Here is a 13,090-nt window from a genome sequence, read left to right on the forward strand (position 1 = left end):
AGGGCCAGCCCTGCTCCAGGGTTGTTTGGGGAAGCTCCTATCTCCTGTTCTTTTCAAAGGCCCAGAGGTCTGGGGAGCCTGAGCTGGCACAAACCCCTGCACCAGTGACTCTGGGCGGTGTTCTGTGGCCCCTTGCGGCCACATTCCCCCCTGCATGCATCCAGAAAGCTCGGCTTTGGGCTCAGAAAGCTCTCAGGATGGCAGCGCCCGCCAGAGATGGCCGTGAGCCCCTCCTTCCTGTACCCTCACACACGGCCTGGTCATTGCATGTGGACTGGGCTGGCCCTGCCCTGGGCACGGGGCAGCTCCTAGAGGGCAGAGGCTCAGCCACACCTGTTAGGTCCAAATGCTGGCTGTGGGGCTGAATAGAGAATGAAGAGGTGACCAAGCAGGGGGCGGGCTGCCCTTTAGGGAGGACAGCTGAGAAAGAAGCAGCGTCCTCTGGGTCCTGTGCCCCTGGGCTCCTGTCTGGAGGGGCTGAGAAGACAGTGGTGAATCTCCCAGGCGGCGCCTCTGGGGTGCAGAGGGGTGGGTCTGCTACCTTTTCCTGCATGCCCTGGGGACCTGCCCATATGGCCAGGGTCTGCTTTGAGCAAGCTGCCTATCTTCTGGATCCTCTAAATTCTGGGGTGGCAACTCCGTCACCCTCTCTAGAGAAATGAGCTCACAGGAAAGACCTCTGTCAAGTTAAGTTCTAGGGTTTCTGCTCTGAAAATCCACACTTGGAGTGGACACGGGGCAACAGCAGACCACACACACAGCTGCATGCCTATCTGCACACACACACGACCCCCTCACAGCTGCATGTGTATCTGCACACACACACACACGATCCCCCCCAACACAGCTGCGTGTGTATCTGGATACACACATGTACGGATGTCCTGATGTCCCCTGCACACACACACAGCTGCATGTGTATCTGCACACACACACATGACCGCCCCCTACACACAGCTGCATGTGTATGTGGATACACACATGTACGGATGCCCTGATGTCCCCTGCACACACACACAGCTGCATGTGTATCTGCACACACACATGCACAGATGTCCTGACGTTCCCCTGCACACACACACAGCTGCATAGCATGCATGGTCACACGCACACCTCTGCATGCAGACCCTTCCCCTAGAAATGTACCAATGTGGCAGCCCCTGTGGGGCGACCCCCAGTGGACGGAACACTTCCATACACGCCCTGGAGGTCTCAGCTGGTCCCTGCAGACCCAGACGCGGAGACCCCACCCTGCACCTGGGCCAGGCGGTGACATTTGCCGCACATTCTGCCCGCAGCCCTCCAGGCTGGTGGCTGAGACATGGCAGGATGCCGCATGTCTGGTCAGAACGCCAGCAGTTATGAATAAATAATGATGAAGGAGGAGAAAGCGGGGCTGGGACGCAGGACGCTCCCCCACCGAGGGGTTCTGGGGAAGGGATTCTGCAGCCTGGGCAGCTGTCCTGGGCCAGCGACGCATTCCAAGCTCAGCTGCTCTGCGGCAGCGTCCCTTACCCCAGCACGGCGAGAAAGCAAACAACACTTTCAATAATTCAGCAGCTGGAGAGGGGACTTAGGAAGGGAAAATCCACCTCAGCATCGAGAGAGGGGCCAAGGGGAACAAGGCGAAGGTGTGTCTAGCGGGGGGCAGAGAGAGCCAGCGGAAGGGAAGGTGCGGCGGGCCGAGGGAGGGCCATGCGAACGCCGCCTCCCGCACGCCTCGCCCACTCTCTGCGTGTGTCCTGATCCAAAGAGTCTCTGGGCAGATTCTTCTTCCCAAACAGTGACCTACGGTGGCCACTGAGGCAGGACTGCCAGCAAGAGCCTGGGAGTCACCGGGCCCCTCCCCTCCCAGGACACAGGAAATTCTTCCCACCGTGGATGCCTCCAAGGACCAAGGACAGAGAATTCAGGGGGCCCACCCCCTGACTGCCAGCTGTCACCTTCAGAAGTTCTTCTTTTAAGCAGCCTGAAATTTGTCTCCCCCCAGCCTCTCCTTGCTGATCTTAGTTCTACCATCTGAGGCCACAGGCCTTCCTCCTCCACAGGCCAGGCCGGCCCTTGAGCTTTCCAAGACAGACCAACCAGCTCTTTCCTGGTCTGGGCACACAGAGCTGGTCCCTGGGGCTGTTTCCCTTCGGGTGCATTTGGATGTCCACCTCATCTTGTTCACTGGGCTGTGAAATATCCCCAGGCCCATAGCTGGGAACTCCAGGGTGAATGTAACATTCCAGGTGGCTCTGAGGTCCAGGGATGCCCTCCAGTGATTGGGAGTGGATCTCACCCCTGCCATCTAAACAGAAGCAGCTTTGGATGGCAGCCACTTATTCCCGTAGTCACCATCCATCCAGGTTTCCCGGGACACGACTAGTTTACACCGTAATTATTGCTGCAGTTTGGAGGATACGTCCTCTGGTCACTCTAATTATCCTGAACTTGTGATCAATGGCAGCCCCTAAGTCGTCTTCCCCCTGTACTCATCCAACTAGCGTTTTTGGAATCAAGAGCAAAATTTTACGTTTAGACTTGTTACATTTAGTTAGTTTCACCTCTGGCGCTAGCCAGCAGACGAGGAGGCCTGTCAGTTACTCCCCTCATCAGCAGATGGATCACAATTTCATCATCACGCCTACTAAAGGTTTACATAAGCCACTGGTGAAAGGCATGGCTAAGATGGGGTCGAGAATGGCGGCTTGTGGCACGCCGTTAGAGACACCCCAGGAGCCAGTGCCCTTTGACCATTCACACGTCACCTCCGAGAAACACGCCCCTGCCAGCCAGTCCTCAATGAAAGGAGACCAGCAGCAAGTACACGCCCACGTGGTACGCACGGTCAGCCTCTCCTCCCCTCTGGAAAGTTCGGCCATCTCTCAGTCGCAAGCTTCCTCCCCGGGCATCACTCGCTGGCCAGCCCCCTCCCCAGCACTGCTCTTACCTCCCTCCATTCTTTTTTTTTTTTTTTTTTTTTGAGACAGGGTCTCACTCTGTCACTCGGGCTGGAGTGGCAGTAGCACCATCTCGGCTGACTGCAACCTCCACCTCCCGGGTTCAAGAGATTCTCATGTCTCAGCCTCCCAAGTAGCTGGGATTACAAGCATGCACCAACACAGCTGGCTAATTTTAGTATTTTTAGTAGAGGTAGGGTTTCACCATGTTGCCTGGGCTGGTCTCGAACTCCTGACCTCAAGCGGTCTGCCTGCCTCGGCCTCCCAAAGGGCTAGGATTAAAGGTGTGAACTCCTGGATCAATTCTGTAAGTGCTCAGCCGGGTGCTTGGTTGCTGGATTGACTCTGGAACTCCTTGTAGCCAAGGGAAGTATGTGTCTGTGCTTTGAGGATCCATGGACCCCAGCTGGGCAGGGGGCTGCTGGGCAGAGCCAGAGGGGCTACCGGGTCTCTCTGCCTCATCAACAAGTCCACAAATGTGTGTGGGGTGCCAACTGCAGGTTGGACCCTGTTCTACACCAGGGACCCAGCTTTCAACCAAACAGGCTAACCTTCCTGCCCTCCTGAGCTTTATCCTGTACCGGGGAGGAGAATCAACACACAGAATTAATTAGAAAATTGTCTGGCATGTCAAAGGGTGATAGTGGCGGGGGAAGCAGGATGGGGGTCTGGGAGGGCAGAGGAGGGGGCTGCAGTGTTCAGCCAGGTGGTTAGAGTGGGTGTAACTGACGAGGTGATGTTCAGGCCCATCTGGATGAGCCCAAAGAAGGGGCTCTCAGTCTCTCTAGGGAGAATATTCCGGCAAAAAGAATACACCTGGCAGAGGGCATTCCACATCATGGGGATGTGTCTAGTTATTCAGGGAACCAGCAAGGTGGCCCGCGGGTTGGAGTAATGAGAGTGAGCAGGCAGCAGTGGGAGAGGTGGTCAGATCATAGGAGGTCTTATACGGGAGGGTATTGTGAGGACTTTGGCCTTTCTCCAAGAGAAGTAGGAGTCACAGGAGGATTTGGGGCAGAGGAGAAGCATGGTCCAACTTGGGGTTTTGCAGTTCTAGCGTAATGCCCAGCAGCACATTCCCTGAACAAGAGGTGGGCCAGGTGTCTAAAGATGGACCTCACGACCATCTCTGCTCGGCCTGAGGGTTTTCTGAGGGCTGCTGTTCACGGGGAGGTGGGGGTGGCTTCCCGGCTTGATTACCAGTCGCCTGCTACTATCCTTCCCATCGTGGCCAAGAGAATGCACGGGGTCTGTGACTGCACCCAGTGTGCCCTGGGCGTCACCCTGCAGGGCAGAGGGAGCCTGGGATGTGGCAACACTCAGACCTGAGCTCAAATTCCAGACCAGCTGCTGTCCTGCTGGGCAGCTTTGAGGACATTACTTAACCTCTCTGAGCCTCCCTTCTCTTCTTGGTAGAGCGGGGATGGTGACATCGACCTTCCTGGGGTGGCTATGGGGGTTTAGCAATCACCAAGAGGGAGGGACTGGCACACGGGATAAAAAAGTCGCCGCTAATCAAGGGACATGGGCATTTGCAGGTATGTGAGTTAGGAAAGAGGAAGCTCGAGGCTGGCAAATTTCTCCACCAGCCTGAGACTGGATAAGGACAGGTCCCGGCTCGGCCAGGTTGCTCAGGAGGCTCCGGGACCTGCCCGGCCTGGGGGACCCACTCAGCATTCTGCGCAGTGACCTCTCGCTCTGGCCTGCACGGAGCAGCTGCAGAAGCAGCAGGAGGCCGCGGTGCTTCCAAACCCGCCTCGCTCCCCTTCTCGCTCCTTCCCTCTCCCTCTAACTCATCTGCAAGCCCAGCGGTTGGCAGGCTGGACACCCAGCGGAGGAGCCATGGAGACTTCTTGCTGGCTTTGGCCGAGACCACCAGTTCTGTGTGCCGGGTCCCCAGAGGCTCATTCCAGCAGAGGAGGAACAAAGGAAGTCCCGAGAGACCCAGCGAAGCGGCGGCTGGCTCGGGCACACCGCAGAGGCAGGCTGGGCCTCAGTTTCCCAATGCTTTCCCCTTTCCTCCAGGGCTGGTGTCCTTTAACCCCATAGACCAGATGCAGGTGCCCCTACGGATGTCAGAAATCCAGCCCACCCTGGGAGGAGGGAGTACTGTTGAGCCTGAGCCCGCTCAGGGCAGGGGCTGGGTTCGGCTCCTCTTTGCGTCTCAAGCATGTCGTGTGCGCTCACTGCACAGGAGAGGAACAGGTCACTCGTGCCACTGGAGGACTGTGCCATCGAGAAGGATTCAGCACGGGGCCTGGCTCATGGTCGCCTGTCTGGGGCTGACTGGCGGGGCCACTCTCTGTTCCAGGCTTGTAACTGGACACGTGAGATGGCCGAGAGGCAAGGCGCTCGGGGAGGCCCCGACCAGCCCCAGGGATGCAGGCAGGTGGCCTCAGTGTCCAGCGAGGGTGGGAGGAATCCAGGGCAGGGGAAGTGTGCTCGGGGCCTCTGTGTGGGTCACGCCGAGACCAGCGAGGCCCTGAGTTGTAGCCATCACCGTGCGGGGCCCTCCGCTTTGCTCAGCAGGGAGCAGACAGGTACTGCGGCTCTTCAGACACCAACAGGGATCACACCCGCCTCCTTCGTGGACCTCAACCTCCCTCTGTGAATCCCCTTGAGACACAAGAGGCCTGGCAGTCGGTGTCAGGGCAAGGCCTATAGGGGCAGGAGGACCCAGGTGTGGGCGGCCAGGCCGGCCGGGGGCACCTGTCTTCCCTGCCCTTCCTCCATCACAGGGAGCCGGGCCTGCTCCTCCTCCTAAGCTGCTCACAGGCCTCTCCTGTCGCCTGTTCTGTCTTCAGTGGGATTGTGTCAAGGGCTCGCTATCTTGCCTGTCCTCCCTGGCCCTGTCTGCGGGCTCTCTGCGTTCCCTCTGGCCTGGGCCTTGGCAAAGCTGTCCGCTCCGGAGGAGGCGGGGCGGCCACGAAGCCTGGGAGAGAGGCGCGTGTCCTGCTCTCCGCACCGTGACGCCTCCCGCTCCCCGAAAACCAGGGAGAAATTACTCTGCCCAAGCGGAACACGCCCGGACAAGCCTCCTCTCCAGCTGTAATTAATACTCTGGGGAGAACACAGGCGCGGGGGTTTTGATACTTCCACACAAACACACGCACACACACAGAGTTCTTTCTGCTGTCCTCCGATCCCACCTCAAATGTTTCATGCCCCGCTGCTTTCATGGGTGGCACAAATCCACCCGGCTGGATATATCCAGAAAGCCAAGGGAGACACCAGGGACCCTCTTCTGGTTCTGCGATGCAGAACCCGAGAGTTTGGGAGCTGATTTGCCAGCAAGCAGTGCCCACGCTGCATCCCTGATGCAGAGCAAAGCAGCTTTGGCCTTCTCAGAGTCAGACGTGACCGAGAGTTTGCGTTAACCCTTCGTGGTCAACATTCTGGGCCATCTCTTTATTCCCCCCACCACAGAAGCTGAACTGATACACTAGTCCAAACACACAGGTGTGCACACCAAGCGCTCCTGCCACCTGATGCGTATTACAGAACCCTCTGGCGAGGCAGGAGCCGTGCAGTCCCATGGAGCTAGCACACTAGCAACTCTGACAGTGGAAATGGTCTCTCAAAGAACAGGAGAGGACCGGGCGTGGTGGCTCATGCCTGTAATCCCAGCTCTTTGCAAGGTCGGAGGCAGGCAGATCACCTGAGGTCAGGAGTTCAAGAACAGCCTTGCCAACATGGTGAAACCCCATCTGTATTAAAAATACAAAAAAAATTAGCTGGGCCTGGTGGTGTGTGCCTGTCATCCCAGTTATTTGGGAGGCTGAGGCAGGAGAATGGCTTGAACTCGGTAGGCAGAGGTTGCAGTGAGCCAAGATCGCACCATTGCATGACTGACTGGTGAGACTCTGTCTTAACCAAAAAACAACACAAAACAAAACGGACAGGGCTGGGTATGTTGGCTCCCGCCTGTAATCCCAGAGCTTTGGGAGGCTGAGGCAGGCAGATCACTTGGGGTCAGGAATCTGACACCAGCCTGACCAATATGGCAAAATCCCATCTCTACTAAAAATACAAAAATTAGCTGGGTATGGTGGCGCATGCTTGTAATCCCAGCTATTCAAGTGAGGCAGGCGAATCTTTTGAAGCCTGGAGGTGGAGGTTGCAGTGAGTTGAGACGGTGCCACTACACTCCAGCCTGGGTGACAGAGCCAGACTCCATCTCAAACAAAGAAAAGAAAAAAGGAAGAAAGAGAGAAGAGCTCATGTGAATCCTCTGTGTCTCCCACTGGTCAGAGAGCTCCTGTGGGGTGGCATGAGGAGGCACAGATGGGGATGGGCTCAGAAGTTCAAGCCTATGACATCTGCAGTCTCCTACGGGGAGCCTCGACCTCTCCAGGGAGATTCTCAGTGTGAGAAGGAGCCTGAACAACGAGGGCTGTGGTCTTGCCTTAGCCACTTCCAACGTGGGCCTGGGCGAATGACTGACCCATCCTAAGCCTCAGTTTCCTCATCTGTAGAATGGGGACAATGGCGCTGTTCTTGCCTTCCAAATAGGCCTATTGCAAGGATGACACAGGGTGGCAGGCGTCACTTGCAGTGACCTGTGTCCAAGCTCCTGGTCAGCGGGAGATGCTGTGTCCAGATATAAGGACCGGGTGTGCCTGAGCCAGGGGAGGCAGGGGCAGGGGTCGTGCTTTGGAACACCAAGCAGGCTTAGCTTCCCAGGGGTCCTCCTCAGCTGTTCTCACTGGGGGCAAGGAGGGTGCACCTGGAGGCACAGGGGCACGAGGTGAGAGGGAGGCTGGTTGGCTTGCTGGGGGTCTCTAGATTCCCTTCTCCCTGGTTTTCTGACATTCCCCACCACCCAATCTTTGAGATTTGGAGGTATTCTTTCTCTCTCTCCTTCTCTCTTTATTCTTTTTTTTTTTTTTTTTTTGAGATGGAGTCTCGCTGTGTCACCCAGGCTGGAGTGCAGTGGCATGGTCTCAGCTCACTGCTGCAACCACTGCCTCTGGGTTCAAGCGATCTTCTTACCTCAGCCTCCCAAGTAGTTAGGATTACAGGCACCTGCCACCACGCCTGGCTAATTTTTTTGTATTTTTAGTAGAGTTGGGGTTTCACCACGTTGGCCAGGCTGGTCTCGATCTCCTGACCTCAAGATCTGCCCACCTCAGCCGCCCAAAGTGCTGGGATTACAGATGTGAGCTTTGGCACCCAAGTCTCCTTATTCTTTACAATCAAAATTTTCCTGAGAAGAAACGCTGTGAAGCGCTCTTGCTAAGCCTCTCCAGAGCTACGTTCCGGCCCCTGCAGAGCGCTCCTCATTGAGGAGGGGAGGCTGTTCTCAAGGCCTGGGAAGCAAAGGTGTTTGTCTCCACTCTAGGACTGTGTGTCCCAGGCCCACGAGTGCTTCTGACAGCCCTGCACCCTCGCTCCTTCCCCGCAACAGGGGACTGGGGACAAGGGCCAGGCCCAGCCTGGGTATGTGCCTGAATGTGTTCCAGCAGCTGGGCAGTTACTGCGGAGACAGATCTGGTGTGAGGAAGAAAAATGTTCTGCTTCTGGTCAAGATGGAGAATGGGCATGGATGTGCCTTCCTCCTAGAACAGTAACAAGCTGAAGAATAGTTTTCAAGACACTGAACAAGACACCATGAAGTGCAGCGACCCCCAGCGCTGGTCACAGAGGACTGGCACGATTGTCCCAGCTGACTGCCTGGAGGAAGTTTTCAGGCTGTGGTGCGGGGACCCCAGGTGAAGCCTCATGTACTCCCTGAGTTGAGGAGACAGAGCTGAGAGGTGGGGAGACAAGGTGGCTGGAGTTGTAAGACAGAGCACTGGGTGAAGGAGCTGGACGGAGAAAGAGCTCTGCAGATACTCAGAGGGTCCCACTGAGCACTCAGCTGAGCACTGATCAGCACAAGCTTGGGAGGAAACCACCCAAGGCGGAGGCAAGAACTCCCTGGAGGGATGAGGGACCAGGGACCCAGTGCTCAGCACCCTCACGGGCCAGGAGTGGCTCGGTCCTCACTAGTCGGATTGGATCAGGAACTCTTTACTGTTCATCGGGCACTGGGTAGAGACTGCAGAGCCTTGCCTTAGTAGCAGGAACAATCAGACCTAGAATAAATACAGCCCGGGCACATTGGGGCTGTATTTATTGTAAAGTAAGATTGCCTTTGTTATGTAGTTTATGTAGAAAACCTGATGCAATTGACACAAAATCTACTAGAACTAGCAAACGGATTTAGCAAGGCTGCAGGACACAAGATCAATGTACAAAAAAATCTATTTTATTTCTATACACTAACAATAATCAATCAGAAATGGAAAGAAAAATATCATTTTAAGAAGCATTAAAATACGAATGACATTGACAAGAAATCTAAGAAAAGATGTGCAAAATCCATACACTGAAAACTACAAATCTAAGAAAAGATGTGCAAAATCCATACACTGAAAACTACAAATCATTGATGAGAGAAATTCAAGAAGTTCTAAATAAATGGAGAGAAATACCTTGTTTCTGAGTCAGAGGGTCCAGTATGGTTAGGGTGTCAGTGATGGCTGTATTAAGTCCATTCTCATTCGGCTATGAATAAATACCCAGTAATACTGAGTAATTTATAAAGGAAAGAGGTGTAACTGACTCACAGTTCCACAGAGCTGGGGAGGCCTCAGGAAATTTACAGTCATGGTGGGAGACACCTCTTCACAGGGCGGCAGGAGAGGGAATGAGTCCAAGCACGGGAAATACCAGACATTTATAAAACCATCAGATCTCACGAGACTCACTCATTATCACCAGAATGGCATGGGGAAAACTGCCCCCATGATCCAACTACCTCCCCCCTGCCCCGCCCTTGACACTGGGGATGACAATTCAAGGTGAGATTAGGGTGAGGACATAGAGCCAAACCATATCAATCCCTCAAATTTACAGATTCAATTCAATCCTGATCAAAATCCCAGTTGGCATTTTTTTTTCTTAGAAATTCACACACTAATTCTAAGATTCATAAGGAAATGTAAGGGGTCTAGAAGATCCCACACAGCTTTGAAAAAGAAGGACAAAGAACAGGAAGATTACCCGATTTCAAGACTTCCTATGAAGCCATAACAATCACTGTAATAGCTGTAGAAGGTCTGGCATCAAGACAGACCAGTAGATCCAAGAAACAGATTATCAAGCCCAGAAACAGACTCACATACACTGACAACTGATTTTTGATAAGACTGTAGGGATAAGTCAATGGGAGAAAGGATGATCTTTTTAATACGTGATAGTGAAATCACTGGACATCCATATGCAGAAAAATAAACTCCAATCCGTAGCTTGCCCCGTGCGAAAGCTAATTCGAGATGAATCACAGAATGAAATGTAAAACCTGAAACTATAGAACATCTAGGAGAAAGCATAGGAGAAAAATCTCCTTACATGTTAGCAAAGAAGACATAATAAATGCCAAATAACCCCGTGGATAGAGTCTCAACATCATTAGTCACTAGGGAAATATGAATTAAGACCACAGTGACCTGCCACCACACCCCTAGTCAAATGGCTCGTTAGAAAGACTGGCTGCACCACGTGCTGAAGAGGATACAGACCTGCCGTTCCCACCCGCGGCTGGTGAGAAGACAGAGTCATGCAGCCACTCTGGAAGACAGTTCGGCACTTACTTCCGGAGTCGAAATACACTTACCTTGGGATCCAGCCATTTCACCCACGAGAAAAGAAAGAATTAAGTCCATGCACAGACTTGCCCACAGATATTCCCAGCAGCTTGATCGGCGACAGTCCCAGATAAGAAACAGCCCCAAATGTCCTCCACAGGGTGAATGGGTACACGCCCTGCAGCCCAATCCCGGCGTGAAATACGACTCAGCCGGAACAAGGAAGAAAGTATTTATAGGCACGACAGCACAGAGGAACCGCCGAATAACTAGATGAGTGAAAGAAGCCAAGCCAAAAATGACTAGAGATGCTACGATCTATGTACATAAAACTCCAGAAAGTAGCAAATGTTCTACGGTGACAAGAAGCGGAGTCCGTGTTTGCCTCGTAAGAGGGGATTGGTGGGGTGTGAGGAGGAGAGGAGGAAGGAGCAGAACGCAATGGTTGGGGGTCGAATATATCTCTGATCTTGATTGTGGTGATGGTGTTGTGGGCATCCACCCATATCAAAGCTTATCAAATGACACACTCTACGTGAAGTTTATCATACGCCCATTGGACTTCAATAAAGCTATTTAAAAAATAAACATGCAAAAATCCAAGTTTACAGGGCCAGGCAAATTGCCACGGCAATACTTAGAGTGCAAATAGATCCCTTCTTTTCTTTTTGAATGGAGTCTTGCTCTGTTGCCCAGGCTGGAGTGCAGTGGTGCGATCTTGGCTCACTGCAACCTCTGCCTCCCAGGTTCAAGTGATTCTCATGCCTCAGCCTCCCGAGTAGCTTGGATTACAGGGGCCTGCCACCATGCCCAGCTAATTTTTGTATTTTTAGTAGAGAAGGGGTTTCACTACATTGGCCAGGCTGGTCTTGAACTACTGACCTCAGGTGATCTGCCTGCCTTGGCCTCCCAAAGTGCTGGGATTACAGGCCTGAGCCACCACACCCGGCCCCACAAATGGAATCTTTATTCTACAAATGACTCACCTGGAGGCTCCTTCTGATGCTTCCCTGTAAAATAGATTCTGTTTACAGTGGTAGCATCTCCGGAGGCGGCTGTGTGAAGGCTGCTGCCCTCCTTGCGGTGAACACTTGGGAAAGCCTGTGAAGCCAGCCCTGGTGCCACTCCTGTCTCCTCCCACAGACAGCTGCACCTAACTCGACAGACACTGGGTGGCCAGTCCGTAGAAGGGACCCTGTTACACACACCCACCGTGGAAAGCCTGAAGCCATGTGAGGGGGACCCCTGGGCTCTGTCTCTTTGTCCTCTCCCTGCTGGAAACTGGGAAAGCCCGGAGCCCGAGCCACCTCTGCCCACAGCCCCGAGTGACCCCCCGAGGTGACCGGCTGTTAGGACAGAAGGACCCGGCTCAGCTCTAGCCCCAGGCCATTTGCTCAGTGCCCACTTCCAAGCCAAGGGTGGGCTTAGGGCAAACGCAGTACGAAAAGATTACCAGACTTTTCTAGTTTTGGCCGAAGAAGATTTCCTACTCCTTTAACCCTGATGGCTCTTCTTTCTGGTCCTGATTTTTGAAAAACGATACACTGGCCTTCTGCACTCACCACCCAAAACCCAGGAACTAGCAGAAGAGAGGCTACCTGAGGGCCAAGGGTTGCAGATACACAGCAAACCTGAGTTTTCTAATTCTGTTTACTATAAATACACATTACCGATGGTTTCCAGCTTACGATGGTTTGACTTAGGATTGACTCACAATTTTTCGACTTTATGTTCGTTGGGTTTATTGGGGGCATTCAAAGCTTTTTTTTTTTTTTTTTTTTTTTTTTTTTTTTTTTTGGGAGATGCAGTCTTGCTCTGTCTCTCATGCTGGAGAGCAATGGTGTGATCTCGGCTCATAGAAAACTCTGCCTCCCAGGTTCAAGCAATTCTCCCGCCTCAGCCTCAGCCTCCCGAGTAGCTGGGATTACAGGTGTGTGCCACCACACCCAGCTAAGGCTAATTTTTGTATTTTTAGTAGAGATGGGGTTTCACCTTGTTGGCTAGGCGGGTCTCAAACTCCGGACCTCAGTTGATCCACCCACCTCGGCCTTCTAAAGTGCTGGGATTACAGGCGTGAGCCACTGTGTCTGGCCTGCATTTTCTAATTTTTTTTTTTTTTGGGGGGGATGGAGTTTCGCTCTTGTTACCCAGGCTGGAATGCAATGACGCGATCTCGGCTCACCGCAACCTCCGCCTCCTGGGTTCAGGCAATTCTCCTGCCTCAGCCTCCTGAGTAGCTGGGATTACAGGCACGCGCCACCACGCCCAGCTAATTTTTTGTATTTTTAGTAGAGACGGGGTTTCACCATGTTAACCAGGATGGTCTCGATCTCTTGACCTTGTGATCCACCCGCCTCGGCCTCCCAAAGTGCTGGGATTACAGGCTTGAGCCACCGCGCCCGGCCCATTTTCTAATTTTATTTGCAATACATATGCATTACAGATGGGCTCCAGCTTACCACGGTTTGACTTACGATTGACTTACACTTTTTTGACTTTATGTTTGTTGGGTTT

This window comes from Saimiri boliviensis, chromosome 17 (assembly GCF_048565385.1).
Source record: "Saimiri boliviensis isolate mSaiBol1 chromosome 17, mSaiBol1.pri, whole genome shotgun sequence".
Classification (NCBI taxonomy): Eukaryota; Metazoa; Chordata; class Mammalia; order Primates; family Cebidae; genus Saimiri; species Saimiri boliviensis.